Source organism: Anolis carolinensis, chromosome 4, assembly GCF_035594765.1.
Source record: "Anolis carolinensis isolate JA03-04 chromosome 4, rAnoCar3.1.pri, whole genome shotgun sequence".
Taxonomy (NCBI): Eukaryota; Metazoa; Chordata; class Lepidosauria; order Squamata; family Dactyloidae; genus Anolis; species Anolis carolinensis.
In genome coordinates this window covers 89,089,357-89,101,121 of record NC_085844.1, presented here as the reverse complement: position 1 = coordinate 89,101,121, position 11,765 = coordinate 89,089,357, and the positions used below count along the sequence as shown (strand labels likewise).

Here is an 11,765-nt window from a genome sequence, read left to right as displayed (position 1 = left end):
TTGATTGCACTAGCTGCTTCCTAGTTGGTGAAAATCAGGAGACATTCAAAATGAATATGAAAAAGTCACAAGTGTACAACTCTAGGTTATGCACTTATAACTGTCAAACAAGATTCCACCCATCAAGTATCAAAATCAGGAGAGGAGACAATAACAGAGGAGCAGAGATCCCTTTGTATGAACAAAACATATTTATGATGCTTCCGAAAAGGTCAATCAAAGCTTCTCTCTCTCTCTCCCTCCCTCTCTCTATATATATATATATAGAGAGAGAGAGAGAGAGGGAGAGAGGGAGAGAGAGAGAATGTCCTGGCACCAGGTGATGAATCTAACATCTTGTTTTTGTGATACCTGTAAAAAAAAAACACACAATTTCCTTACATTTCCAGAAGGTGTGGACACAGGCCAACAAGTCTAAAGGCATGATGCCCTTGCCTAATGTCTAGTTAATTTGGAATTTAGGGTTAAGAAGGGAGCTTGGCCCTCCTGCCTTTACATCTGAAGTTACTGGGGAGGCTCATTGTCAGGTTGGCAAGACAGTCCAGTACTTAATGATTCAAATAAACCTGTGCATTGTTTGGGCCAAAGGTTTTGCTGCAAATAAAAAATAATTTTAAAACCAAAGCAATAAATGCAGGCAGAATCAGGAAAACTAAGGGCAAACAGGTAGGGTGTAAGTGTGCATATTAAGTAGATAGATTCAGTCAAGATAGGATCAAGGCAGAGTAAGACAAACAAAATATCTAGTAATTATGAAACCCAAAGAATAAAAAATAAAGCTCCAAAACAACCTGGAAGTCTTCATCTTGAATTGACATTCCTGGTAGGTAGATTATTATCAACATTCCATAAAAAGTCAAAAAGAACTAAATTTTGGGGAATTAGACAAATCTAGTACTAATAGCACTGAGAAAAGGAATATCAGCAGACATCAGAGGGAGAAAAACAACAGTCAAGTACATTTCAGTTGTACAAGGATCCAGCTCCAGCTTAGTGGTCCTGTCTCTCCAGCAAGTTCAACACTCATGGCTGCCAAAGGGAAAGAATAGTACATACCTTTGTATTGAAATCCAGCTGACTATATCATCTGCTGAACTCTCTGATAAGAAACTCATGATTGTGTCTTCCTCTGCTTACTGAGTCCCTTTCCTATTACATCTTTTACACTGTAGGCCAGGCAGGGGAGATCTCATATTGGGAATTTGTAGCCTGCTCTTTTGAGTTGAAAAATGGATGAGAATTCTATAAAGCAAAACACACATTTCAGTGATATCTGAATACCAAATGTAATAGGGCATATGTAAATACCAATTCTGATAGAGTTCATGCAAAAAGAATCTAGGAGGAGATTTATATTTTATTTGATTCAGCTGCAGTGATGGCTAGCACCTCCCATGTCTGTAAGTTGGTGAATCCATTACGACTATGAAAAACTTTCAAGGAACTTTCTCTGATACCAAACTTAGTACAGATGAGATGGAGTTCAATACCTTGGATAACTCATTGAAATCCTGGATTAAAACATGGACTGGGTTGACTCAGAGGTGGAGTCAGCAGATCAAAAAACAACATGTCAAAATGGCGCTACCTAGAAGAATCCACCTTGTGCAACCTTGGAGCAGAGCAAACAACTCTTCATCTGTCTGCTTGCCCACAATGCCCTGCCTCATGCACAAAGGAAAAACTCTTTAAAGCTACAGACAATGCAGTCACTGTTGCCCATTTTTGTTCTAAAACTATTTAGTTGCTTGTGATCCCTTTATTTTATCAGTTTTAAATTTAGCTATTTGTGCAATGTTTTTGACATGAAATAAATAAATAAACTGACACACCGAAAGAGGAGCTATGAAGTACCTTTCTAATGTCTGGAAGTACCTTTCTAATGTTTATTAAAGGAAACTGAAAACAGGATCCTTTCAACAATATACTTCTATAGAAAAGGCAGCTTCTTTTCCTCAATGGTACTATGAGTTTGATTAACCCATCAATTGGTCATAATGATTGTCTCTTGGTGCCAAATTTCTATTGAGCTGACACATACAAAACCCAAATGAGAAAGCTCTCTGATGGCATATAAAATTAAATTCTACTATACATTTCATTAATTTCTAACTAAAATGCTTGCATATCTCACTGACTCTTTCACTAATAGAGATAAGCACAGAATATTCCCTGCTTTTTCTTCTTCTTTATTTCTCCCCTTCTGTTTGAATTTTGCCTAAGAGACAGCAAGAATTAAAGTATCAGATGTTTAATTGTATAAAATTTCCCTTTCCTCTGGGAGTTGAGAAGGAGTTGTAAAGAGACCAGGAGCTGATCCAGGGGCTTTTAAATATCAAATAGAATGTGCATGTGATTATATACTTATTATTTTTTAAATAATAGTTATCATGGACTTAATCAATTAGAAGAGATACTTGATGAGTGTTGTGAATGCGCCTTCGGAGACTGTGAATGATAGTGGTGGGATCAGGAGAGGAAGGAAATACCCGCGCGAGGAGGGCTCATTGGAGGATTTGTTTAGGAAAAGGGTCAGAGAGACTGATGGGGAGTCTTCTGAGGAGGATTCATGTGGGGATCCTGAGGTGGAAATGGATGCTGGGGAACAGGTGTTAACGGAGGAATTGGGCACGGACTGGGCACGGGCACCGGAGATGCTTGGGGATGAATCGGGGCCCATGGATACTGCTGATGCTGGGGAAGCTTGGGTGTCTTCAGAAGCAGATCCCACTTGGTCTGCTTGGAGGAGTGAGATGGGGTCCACAGGTGTGGATAGAGTTGGGCATGGGCAGGATGATTGGGACTCTGATGAGGAATTCGGAACACCTGACCCAAGGGCATTGGCTGTGTGGAGTTCTGATTCAGATTAAGAAGTTGAGACACCTGCTCTTTTGGCGTGGATAGTTTGGAATCCCAGGGAGACCTGGATATATTGGCTGGCTTTGCTGCTCTCAACTGGGAGTTCCCTAGCTCAGTTTGGGTGTTTGTTTGTTTTGAACTCCTATTTGTACTTTTGAGTTTTGGGAAAGGTTTGTGGGCTTCAATACTACTTGCTTTAGTTCATGCCTCTGTTTTTCAGCCCATTGTGAACTTTTGGGTCAAGTTCTAGAACTTTAAGTTTCACCCGGATTATATCTCTGACTAATCCGGATTATTTGCCAGTTCTTGTTTTTTGGGGTTTACCCGCTTGTTCTACTTAATAACACTGAAAGTTAAGTGTTTTAAGTCTTTTTAGTTTGTTGAGCTATTTTTGGACTGTTTCTTTAATAAACTCTATTTTGCTCTCTAATTGGCATCTGACTTTTGACAATGAGATCTCTTCTAATTGATTAAATTCATAACTTTTTTTAAAAAAACCCGACCTTCTATTTGTGAGTGATAGATTGTGCAGCAATACATTAAATCAGTAGGACCACCAATACCAAACACACAGCATCGGCTGATAGTATGCCAACTGTTCCAAACTATAAGGCCTCAGGAAGTTCGATTTAAATGAAGATTCAACTTCAGAAAGGCAGATTGGTCTAAATTCTCAGACATGTTAGATGACAAGTTCATATCTGTTTCCTCAATCTCTGAGGAATACGAGCACTTTATCAAAATACTAAAAACCTGCTCACAGTCTTCTATACTGAGAGGCTGAAGAACATACTACCTTCAGGGCATTACTCCTGATACAACTGCCTTGTTGGAAGACTATTACAGGCTCTACAATGAAGACCCATTTAGTGAGTAAACTCTTCAGGCAGCACAGAACATTTTTCCCTCCATCTCTAAAGCCAAGAAACAACAAGGGATAAATCTGATAACAGAAGTAGATATAGGCAGGAGCAGTTAGAAGGCATGGAGGTTGTTAAGGCAGTTGAGCAATGAAACCTCACAAGCTGATACCCATGCCAAAATAAAGGCAGATCAGATAGCGCATCAACTTCTGAAATATGGGAAACCTAACCTTGCCACGAAAGTATGAAGGAAATCAATAGTCAGACAACCAGATAATGAGCACAAAATGGAAAGGGCCCTCCCCGTACGAAAACTCACCTGCAACAAAAACATGTGGGTGCTGATCTCGGCTCCTCCTATGCTTTTTGGCATCACAGATTAATCATTTTTATTAATCCCCCAGCAAACAAAATGAAAACCATAATTCCCTTGGCTGCCCCAAGTCCCTTCGGGGAGATGGAGGCGGGGTATAAAAATAAAGCATTATCTTTTTTGCAGGATGACTCAAGGTTTAGCCTCCTCTCCTGCTCCAAAAGCCTTGAAGACACATAGTCAAGGGTTAAGTCCTTATCATCCAAATTTTTCATAGTATTACAAAAATTGTCACAATCTTTGGATAATGAAAAAATCAAATATAAGCTTTGTTTTTTTCAATGTAACACATGCCCCTTTTTTCCAATGAGCAGAATCTTTATCTGCTGCAGGTGGTTTATAACACTTCCCCCTTCTGAGGTTTTAAATTGTTTAACTTCCTCGTAATAACAAAAGATCCTCCTCATAAATGTACAACAGAGCAACCCAGCAGCAGCAAAACCCAGCACCAGTAGCCCAAAGTGATCAAAAGAACAAGCTTTACACATGAGGCTTCTCTCATACCAGGCCTTCTCATATTAGGCCTTCCTCATGTTGTGAATCCTACCTCACAGAGAAGCCTCCTCACACTGATGTTCACCTCATACTGACTGAGGAGCTCCCTCACTGAGGAAAGTTAACACCAATAGGCTTTGTCCCACTTTCCTCGGGGCAATGCTAGCTTTGTCTCCAACAAGCTTCGGCCTACTAACTTTTTCAGTATTTGATTCACACTTTTGCAATCAAAAATATTCAGTTAATATTTAAAATTTCTGACAACACACACACACACACTTGCCTGCAGCACCTCTCATCTACAATAGAAACACCTTAAATGCCTAAATTGATAGGAAGGGGAACCTGGCAACTCCCCCCCCCCCCATAATGGACCAATAGAATATTGATCTGTTGGCACCCCAGAGCCAAAACAGACATCTGCCCTCCCGAATTCAGAAGGCTCCCAAAAATTTATTGGGGCCCCCACTGAAAGCCGGGACATGAAACGGTTCAAGATTTACCCGGATTGCACAACTCTAGCACTTTCAAATCCTTCCTGCTGACAGGAATTAGTGTGTGTGTTTGTCTGGGTGTGTGTGTGTGTGTGTATTATGCAACACTGGAAATGGCATGAGCTTGGTATATCCATATGAATAGCTCCAGTAGATCTAGACCTAGATTTTCTCCCTCCCCAAACCTGCCCACTGAACTCCTCATTTTTGGCTTGCTATCAGAGAATGACACCAGGGGCAGACTTCTGCGATAATGCTTTGCTTTTGCCGTCCCTTATCTATACCCTTGTCTTATCCTCTCCAACCATCAACAAGAAGGGTTTAAGACAAAGCACTAACTATATCTGGATTTTTTTTGTAATACAAGGTTAAACCAGATGCACTATATTATTCATCTTGATTTTGGAGGAGGTAATCCAACTCCCATGGTGACAATTTCAGGGTTTGTATTTCTTTAGAATCAGTATGTCTGTACCTGTGCACAGATCTGTGTGTTTATGTGTCATTCCCTACCTAAATGTCTGGCACCTATCATTTTGCCCATTAAACCAAACCAACTTACTGTACTTAATAATTTCCTTTTCTCATTTTTAAGAGGGGATCGGGGGAAGGAGCTTTGTTGAGTAGTGCAACACAAGGGCCTTTCTCGCCCCAGCAAAGCTGGGGTGAGGGAGGAATTTGCTGCTTCCATTGTGGAAGAGGCTTTTCAGAAATAGTCCCACTGGGACTACTTTTGGAGGGGAGGGTGGAGCCAGGTGAGATCCACTGCCCTCCTCAGTCTTGGTTCAAACTGTGGCATAAACAGTAAAGATGTTGAATGAGGAGCACAGATTTGGTGCCCACTTTGAAAGGCCAGGAAATATAAAATGGCTGCATGATGTAAATAAAAAAGGGGCTAGGCAAAAACAGGGGGGCCACATTTTAGGAAGTAGAAATTGATTATTAGAAATTATCCTCATCAAGTTTATTACTAAGTTGAATGTCAAGTTCACTGTCAAGTTCACGGTGAGCTGTATTTGTATGTTTACAGTTTTACATGGTGATTGGGTTCTTAGAAATCTAGTGAATTAATTAGGTAATGCTAATAAAAGTTGCCCTTAGTTAATCCAATCATGTGTGTGGCCTCTTCATTCTGTGGGGGTGGCATGGCAAGGGCCTTTCTCGACCCAGCAAAGCTGGGGTGAGGGAGGAATTTGCTGCCTCCATTGCGGAAGAGGTTTTTTGAAAATAGTCCCTCTGGGACTACTTTCGGAGGGGAGGGTGGAGCCAGGGGAGGCCCACTGCCCTCCTCAGTCTTGTTTCAAACTGCGTCCCGACCTTCCCACCCATTAACAGTATAACTGAGGTGGTTGCCCTTGGGGGGATGGGTAGGAATTTTTCCCCTCCGTGCTGGGTTTTTTTTTTTTGCCTACCCTGTACTGTTCCAGCAAGGCAGATTGGGAGAGGAGGGGGCACTAAATAGGTTTCCTGTAAACAGTAAAGATGTTGAATGTGGAGCACAGACTTGGTGCCCACTTTGAGAGACCAGGAAATATAAAATGGCCACATGATGTAAATAAATAAGGGGCTGGGAAAAAACAAGGGGCCCAGGTATTGGGAAGTAGAAATTTATTATTAGAAATTATCCTCATCAAGTTTATTACCAAGTTGAATGTCAAGTTCACTGTCAAGTTCATGGTGAGCTGTATTTGTATGGTCACAGTTTTACACGGTGATTGGGTTCTTAGAAATCTAGTGAATTAATTAGGTAATGCTAATAAAAGTTGCCCTTAGTTAAGCCAATCATGTGTGTGGCCTCTTCATTCTGCGGGGGGTGGCGTGGCAAAGGGATGTGTAAGCAGCACAGAGGGATGATGGACTTAATTTGCCTTAGACAGTTACAAGTTGGGCAGCCTAGTAGGTGCAAAAGCACTCATGTTTGAAAATGTCCCTTATTTCATTTCGATTCAATTATAAGTAATGCTGGTTAATTCCATATTCAACATATCTTCTCTAGGAAGGCCTATTATGAAAGGGAAAATTAACAGACTCTTGAACAAACATCTGTCTCATTAAAATTTCTAGAGAAGTAGAAATATATACACAATTGTTTTCCATTATTGGGATGGGTGGATGTAGTATGTGATCAAATATGAAAGTTTTTCAACAGCAGAAAAATATGGGAGTCTGAATTCCATAAGAAATTGGTGCATTTAAAAATGTAATTGGATATTCTAATCAGATAGCTAGCTAGCTAGTGCTCACATAATATAAAGCATTTCCATGCTGCCCTTTAGTTTGCCAAAACATACAGAGAGGCTCATAACAAAACAGGACACTATCAAACAGTCAATAAAATACAATATAAAATTGACAGACTGAGAGCAGTATAAACCCCCAGAGTAGACTGATAAACCAATATAACAACCTAAAAGTCAATTATTCTAAGCACACTTCCTTGGAAGCAACTTCCCCAAATAAGGAAATGAGTTGTCTAGGAATACCTGACAGTTATAAACAAATTCGTCCCTAGGGCCAGATCAAATATATCCAAAAGTACTGAAGGAACTAGCGGACGTCATTTCAGAACCACTGGCAATCATCTTCGAGAGTTCTTGGAGAATGGAAGAAGTCCCAGAAGATTGGAGGAGGGCAAATGTTGTCCCTATCTTCAAGAAGGGAAAAAAGGACAACCCAAAAATTACCATCTGGTCAGCCACACGTCGATACCAGGCAAGATTCTGGAAAAGATCATTAAGGAAGTGGTCTGCAAACACTTAGAAAGGAATGCAGTCATTGCTAATAGTCGACATGGATGTATTAGCTGTGTCTGGCCACACGTTGCTGTGGCAAAGTCTGGTGGTGTAGAAAATAAAGTATTGAGGAATTAGGTGGTAGTTAGCATATGCTATTTCCTAAAGCTTGTGGAAAGAAGTGACTAATAGAGTGCCAAAGGGTTCCATCTTGGGCCGGGTTCTGTTCAACATCTTTATTAATGACTTAGATGAAGGATTTTAAGGCATGATCATCAAGTTTGCAGACGGCACCAAATTGGGAGGGATGGCTAATACTCCAGAAGACAGGAGCAGAATTCAAAACGACCATAACAGATTAGAGAGATGGGCCAAAACGAATAAAATGAAGTGCAATAGGGACAAATGCAAGACAGTCGATCTAGGCAGGAAAAATGAAATGCAAAGATACATAATGCCTGGTTTAATAGCAGTTTGTGTGAAAAAGATCTTGGACAACAAGGTAAACATGAGCCAACAATGTGATGCAATGGCTAAAAAGGCCAATGGAATTTTTGCCTGCATAAATAGGAGTATATTGTCTAGATCTAGGGAAGACATGCCACACCTCTATCCTGCCTTGGTCAGACCACACCTGGAATATTGTGTCCAATTCTGGGCACCACAATTCAAGGGGGATGTAGACAAGCTGGAATGTATCCTGAGAAGGGCAACTAAAATGATCAAGGGTTAGAAGAACAAACCCTATGAGGAACAGCTTAAAGAGCTGGGCATGTTTAGTCTACAGAAGAGAAGACTGAGAGGAGACATGATGGCCATGTGAGGGGAAGTCATAGGGAGGCAGGAGCAAGCTTGTTTTCTGCTGCCCTGGACATGGAACAATAGCTTCAAACTTCAGGAAAGGAGATTCTACCAGAACATTAGGAAGAACTTCCTAACTGTGAGAGCTGTTTAGCAGTGAAACTCTCTGCCCCAGAGTGTGGTGGTGGCTCCTTCTTTGGAGGCTTTTATACAGAGGCTGGATTGACATCTGTCGGGGTGATTTGAATGCAATTTTCCTGCTTCTTGGGCTAGAATGGCCGAAGAGGTCATTTCCAACTCTATGGTCCTATGATTCTATGCTTGTGTATGTTATAATAAAAGTTAAAACATCTTTCTGTCAACCTGTCTATCTATTAGGCCTGTGTGATCAATGAAAAAATGTCTGTTAGGTCGCATGATTTTTTAACCCACTTTTTAAACCCACATTTTGTCACTGTCTAGAAGCGCCCTAAGTCCCCAGGTATGTGTGCACACATCTCCTATCAGATGAAATCTAGGAAAGGTAGACGATTTAAATAGTAAAAGGCTATATACTATGCAGATGTATGACCCATCCTTCTCGAAGTGGTGAAATCAGAAAACCAAAGGGCCACAGTAATTTCCTCCTATGCACTTACAGTCAAAAGATTCTTATCTGAAAGCAGGTGCTGAGCTCTCAGTTACTAGGATGCTGTGTCAGGATGAACAACCCCTTTCATGTCAACCAGGGCCGGTCCAACAATGAGGCGAATTAAGCGGTCGCTTTGGGCACAAAACATACGGGGGCGCAGTCGAGACTGCTTTTTCTGTTGATTTCTTGTAAAACATGATGTTTTGGTGCTTAATTTGTAAAATCTTAATGTAATTTGATGTGTAATAGGCTTTTCCTTAATCCCTCCTTATTATCCAACATTTTCGCTTATCCAACACTTTTATTTTTCAGTGATTGGTTTGGGAGGGGGGTGCCAAAATTCTGTTCGCCTACACTTGAAAAATACCTAGGACTGGCTCTGATGTCAATATACAGTTTTCCAAGACATCAAAGTCTGTTGCTTATATTATAAAGCGGATTGAACCTTCCTTACATTTCCAGATAACTAATTGGCAATATTTGACTTGTGTAAGAAGAACTGTAGCCGTGATATCACTGGGAATTTACTACGAGCTAAGTCAACAGATTGTAGATGTGCTCACATTCCCCAACAACTTGCATTCAGGGGAGAGAGAAAAAGTGTGTGTGTTAATCCTAACTATAGTAGACCCATTGCATTAGAAATATTGATTGCTGATTTAGCTACTTCTCATCACAATTAGATTTAGGCTATCATCATGATTAATAGCAATTGATAGTCTTACTGTCTATGGATATGTCTAATCCCTTTTAAAAGCCATTCAGGCCGTTTTGCCCTTGCTACAACCCTGTGGAAACCAATTTAATTTCTTAGCTTGTGCTCTATAGAGCTGTACTTTGGTCTGACAGAGATGATATTCACCATACCTGTGTGTGTGAGAGAGAGAGAGGGGGGAGGGGGAGAGAAAGAGACAGAGTACTGGCTTGCACTGAATCTTGTGATAGATGCTATGGAATCCTGGGAATAGTAGGGTGGTGAGACACCAGTGCTCCTTAGCAGAGGAGGCTAAAATCTTTTAAAACTACACAGCCATGGCAGCTAAAGTGGTGTCAAACGGCATTAATCTTATAGTGTAGATGCATCTTTAGTCAGAAGCTACCACAGTTTTTCAATTTTTTTTTGTCATGAATAAGGAAATAATTTCATTTTTGCTGTGGGAAAAAGAAGAGCACATACAATTACTTTTTTGGATTACAGGTCACAGAAGCCCCTAGAGACATGGTCTGTCACCTGCTACCTTGGGTATTCTAGAGGTTGTTTTAGTCCAAATTAGGGTATTTTTTCCCAGTCATTGATCAAAACTGATACCTTTTCTCATCTAGACCAGAGTGCTGCTATTTATTTATGATGTAGCATTGCCCTTAATCCTTGCTTGGCACATCAGTGTTACAGAAAGACCTTCATGGTGTTCTGTCCTTGGGGTTTGCTGAGAAATTCCAATTTAGGCTGACTCTGCTACAAGAAACTAATATTATTGTGTGCTGCCTCTGATGCTATTTCAGAACTCCATACTGTTTTATCTTGTATTACCAAATGACTTAATTTGTTTTCATACAAAGAATCTAAAAATAGAACATCTATTATTTTGGAACAATAATAACTTCCACATTCCCTACAGCAACCTGCATTACATTCTTAAGAAGTAATATGGTCTGCGGTGATAAGCAGTAGTAACCATACAGGAAATGTGTGTGTGTGTGTGTGATATATATATCCTATCCTATCAGCTCCAGTTATTTTGCCTAAGTAGTTTTGTATTAGGATAAACCAACTTTCAGTTGCTTCCTCCCTCTGCGACTTTGGCTCTATATGAGTTCACAAATACAACATTATTTTTTTCTGTTATACAAATTCTATGCCAAGCAATTTGCTAACAAGAATTGAAATTATTCTTGGGGTGGCATGTATCTTTTCTTGCATTCCTTCCATATATATATATATATATATATATATATCTTCAGTCCATACTTCCTTCAATCTATCCAGGTGGTCAGAAGGAACAAATTATAGTCAGAACTAGCTCTGAAGTCAATGCCCCCCCTTTAAAGGGTATGTTGCTCATGAGTCACTGATTTGTGTCTGGTTTGTCAAGGAACAGTTCTCATACTTGGATGGAAGAATCTGTGGGAACATGGGTGGCCTTGGTTGTTAGAGAATAGATAAGGGCTCTAGTGGGGTGGGGTGGGGTGGGGAGCAAAAATAGTTGAATGACAATTTGGAGGTAGAAACTACTTGAGAAAAAGGTTTTCAATTCCTTCCCTATTTTATGGGAAAGTAACATTTTTGAGTAGAACTCCTAATATGATCATGAGTTATGCACATTGTCAGTTGGTTGTGGTTGTCTAACCAAGGAATGGGATGGCCTGCTTGAACTTCTTGGTCAGATGAGTAATTACTTGCTGTTGTCTTAAACGGAAGCACTTTCATTTTGAAGTAGAGAATGTATGGGTACATTACAATATGGTTCAGAAGTGACAATGTTGGAGTAACACTGAAAAAATCATTTACCAATCCCA

The 11,765-nt window shown here is 40.3% G+C and overlaps 1 long non-coding RNA gene across 1 annotated transcript in view; it reads right to left on the bottom strand.

The window, feature by feature from the left end:
- Nucleotides 1-670: 670 nt before the first annotated feature.
- The window catches only part of LOC107983462 (uncharacterized), a 122,579-nt gene continuing 111,484 nt past the window's right edge, over nt 671-11,765 (bottom strand). The window contains exon 3 of the long non-coding RNA XR_010006154.1: nt 671-1,242. This is a non-coding gene — a long non-coding RNA (uncharacterized LOC107983462). The remainder of the gene's footprint in view (nt 1,243-11,765) is intronic.